Source organism: Arachis ipaensis, chromosome B05, assembly GCF_000816755.2.
Source record: "Arachis ipaensis cultivar K30076 chromosome B05, Araip1.1, whole genome shotgun sequence".
NCBI classification, from domain to species: domain Eukaryota; kingdom Viridiplantae; phylum Streptophyta; class Magnoliopsida; order Fabales; family Fabaceae; genus Arachis; species Arachis ipaensis.
In genome coordinates this window covers 58,171,068-58,175,081 of record NC_029789.2, presented here as the reverse complement: position 1 = coordinate 58,175,081, position 4,014 = coordinate 58,171,068, and the positions used below count along the sequence as shown (strand labels likewise).

The window sequence follows — 4,014 nt, the reverse complement described above, 5'->3', positions numbered from 1 at the left end:
AAATGTCTAGTTAGCTGCATTATAATGTTACTTATTTTTTCGTTTAAATTTTTTCAAATTTTATTATTTTATTTGTTGATGTATGATTATATTTTTCTTATCTAAACAAAGTGGAACTGAAGACAGTTGAAAATAATTTATAATGTTGTTTAATTTGTTATTTCAATTTATATAAATTGTTTGAAATATAATTTTTTTTTGTATTAACATATAATTCATCACGTGAAAAATTTTGTTTAATTAATTATATACTTAAATTATAAAAATACCATTTAAGAGTTAGTGCATTATAGTTATTCATCCTTTTTATACCAATCTTATTTAAAAATCAGGATAATGGTCCTACTTATATTTTGAACTACAGATATTCTATTGTACTAATATAGTATATAGTAAATAGTTACTTTACTATGAATTTTCTTTAATATGATAATCATCAATGTATAGTGGACTAATATAGTATATAATAATTGTAATAATATAATAATTTTATAATAATTGTAGTAATATAATAATACATAAAATGAGAATGACAATGCTTAAAACTCACTTAGGTGTCAACTCTTTAATTCATTATATTTTCTTTATGTCATGTGTCACCTCAATAACAAAGAGCCCAATTAGCTTATAAAAAAGACATTTTAACATTTTGACAGATGTCAACTATTTGTAATAAATTTTGATAAAAGATTACACATGTCCTCCTTTCTTCTTCTAGTAGATCACAGCTGTGTCTTGATTATATCATTAGTTACTAAAACCATCTCTACCTCCCATACATTTAATGAAAATAAATTCTCACCTACCATTTCACCGCATGGGTGCCACTAAATCAAGATGACCCACTATATATATAATGAGTAGCTGCAGATACTTGTAATTATAATTACTTTGAAGAAGTCCTTTTCTTTCCTTCGAAATTGATATTTCAGAATCAATCATGTATTGTTGAATGCGATATCACTAAAGACGTTGAAAAACTCGCTCAAGGCTGGCTTGAACACAGTTTTTGGGGGTAGCTTGCATGCATCAGGTACGATTCAGTGATCGGCTTGAAAATTTTTTGGGATCTGCATTTTCATATTACAATTGTAAAAAGAGTTAACTTTTGTATGTCTGTTATGGTTTCATAATATTTGAATTTAATTGTGTGTTCCAAATTGATCAGTTTGGCCGAGCATAAAAATGGTGGTGAAAAAGATCATCGAAACTTAATTGAGGTGATGTGTGATCTCTTTATTAATTTACTTTTTAGTCTTGATTATTGCTAATATATTATCGAAAACAGTATACTGGTCACCATTCTGGTCACCATTCTGACATAACTGATCCTGATATAAGTTGATAGTAACAATTTGTTGTTTGTAAAAATAACCATTGAAAAAATGTTATAATTAGTAGTTGCTTTGGTAAAATTGTGATCTGATTAAGCTTCAACTATTTTAAACTTCATTTATGGTGGTGTTACTATTTGCTTGTGTGCATTGGTGTGTTTGTTCGGGTGAAGAGTATTTTAGATGATGTTGTTGTCTCCGTTGTTGAAGGTTTATTTGAGTGAAAATGCGGCTCAGAAGATGAAAATAAATTGTGGTCTTATATAAGATCTGTGGAGGTTCAATGCTACTTATATTCATGCTGGACAGGTTGTTTTTCCTTTTCTATGAATGTTGATTTTTCTTAATTTTATCTATCTCTTCTATGATGCTCATAATAGTAATTTTGATATTTTTGTTATGGCTGTTGGTATTGTTGAGCGTTGATTTGAGCATAGATGCTGCTCAGGAGATGAAAAGGGATTCTGAACTTCATAAGAGATTTTGATATCTAATGCCAGTTGTGTTCGCTTCAAACAGGTATTTTTCCATTTATACTCTATTATAATCACTTTCCATTGTTTTGCGAGAATGTATACAAATGCAATGTTCTATTTTGAAGTTGAATAAAAATGCCAAGAGTAATCTGCTGGTGCTGTTAGTTTTGGCTTGTGTGCATTGGTGTGTTAGTTCGGTTGAAGAGTAATTTTGATGGTACTTTCACCATTGATATTGTTGTAGGTTTCTTTGAGTGAGAATGGAGCTCAAAAGATGAAATGAAATTTTGAATTTACAGCAGATCTGTGGAGCTCTGATGCTGTTGGAGACGTGTTTTTCCTTCTTTTCAAGTAATGTTAAATTTCCTTTTTTTTCTCTCTCTCTTTTATGATGCTGTTGGTATTCTTAATTGTTAATTTGAGTGAGGATCTTGCTAATAAAATGAAAAGGAATTGTGAACTTCATTAAGAGATCAGATTTGGATTTCTAATTCTACTTGTCAATTGGTTTTTAAAAATGTGTTTTTCCATTTAGAATATTTTATAATCACCTTCCTTTGTTTTTCCATTTATACTATTTTATCAACTGAAGATGATATAAAGCAAAGAGGCTCAAACGAAGAATCCTTCTAATGTAAGGCTTGCCAAAAGTTGCTGGTATAGAGAAAGACAACTTTGATATGGTCCCGTGATATAAAGTTTTGACATGTATGCAATATAGTTATGCAGCGGTCTAAATTAAATAGCCATCATCTTTTATATTTTAAAATAACTCACGAAGAATGAGTTGTTAGCGTAGTGAAACTTTTATCTTTTTTTCTCTAAATTATACATGTGTTTGATCATCGTTGCTCTAAATTGTTGTGCAGCTTGGGAAGTTGCTAAACCAACTATACTCAAGATCTGCGAAATGTATTGTGCAAGTATTATAACATATCTTTTACCCTCCTTTTAGTGTATGAATATCTGAAAGGAGATATCCTTTTGAATCATTGTGTCTGTCCATTCTTGTTTGACACAGCGGTAGCTTGCTGTAGACTTTCTAATTTAATGTATAAAGGAACAAATATATAAATAACCAAGACTTTCTAATTTAATGTTTAATATATAAAGGAACAAATATGGGTTAACGCTCATATAATGTCGAGTTTTGGTTTAGCGTATGTGTTTGCTAGCACGGTATTTTACCAAGCAGGTGTTGATATATATATTACTCTTGAATGGTAACATTGTTATGAAATTTTAGATAGTCTTCTGCATAATCACATATCATTTTTTCGTATTATGGATGCTAAATTCTGATAGAGTGATTGCCTCAATGTTATAAAAAGACATTTTTAAGAAAATAACTTTATCAAATAATGGATAATAAAGTTATATCCTCACAGTTCTAACAAATTTTGAATTTAGACTTCATATATTCTGTTTTGACACGCACTAAAATTAACATGAATTAACATGACTCGACTTATGAAATGCTAACTAATGCTCTCGTAAAGTCATAAAAAACCAAAATGCACCATCTTTTGAGGTCAGATTGATCGAGGGGGATATTATATAGTTATTCTACTTGTGTGACTCCTTTTCTGGGGTTTAATATGAAATTCACCTGAAATAAAAAAAATGCTACCTTTTTTAACTGTTAGAAAAAATCACAAAATGTGACATGAGTTCCGTTGATGAATTTGAAAGAACGACAGCTGAGCATATACTTTTAAAATGTTTAATGCCAACCTAACTGATTGACTTGCTAATATAGTAGGATTAGAGCTATTTCTACAAGCGTTTGTGAACTTTTATTCCAAAATGTCATTTTTTTGGATCCTTGCTCTCTTTTTCTACTCAACATATCTGGTTTGAAAATATCACCTGCAAAAAGAATGATCTGTTCTGTTAGGTTAATTATGATGGATTTGTGGTATATTGTTATAAGAATGGTCTGCCATCGCATATAGAGATCATTTTGAATTTTTTTTATGCACATTACAAAATGCACTTCTATCTTTACGAAGTTATATATATATATATATATATATGTTCGAATGGAATTTATTTTAATGGAATGCTACATTTAATACTTTACTGATCCTATATGTTTGCTTTTTTTATTGACTTATAAAAACTTGATTTACTAACCAGCAACCAAGAATTATAAATTGATACGCTCATCTAAAAACCATGAAATTAGAACATATCCATTATAT

General features: G+C 29.2%; 1 long non-coding RNA gene across 2 annotated transcripts; it reads left to right on the top strand.

The window, feature by feature from the left end:
* LOC107641882 lies at positions 796 to 2,914 on the top strand. Of its 2 annotated transcripts, none has more exons than XR_001620480.2 (5): positions 796 to 1,033; positions 1,169 to 1,220; positions 1,545 to 1,853; positions 2,055 to 2,161; positions 2,680 to 2,914. It is a non-coding gene; the product is annotated as an uncharacterized LOC107641882 (long non-coding RNA). The 2 variants fall into 2 exon arrangements; XR_001620481.2 differs by lacking the exon at positions 2,680 to 2,914 and adding an exon at positions 2,403 to 2,636.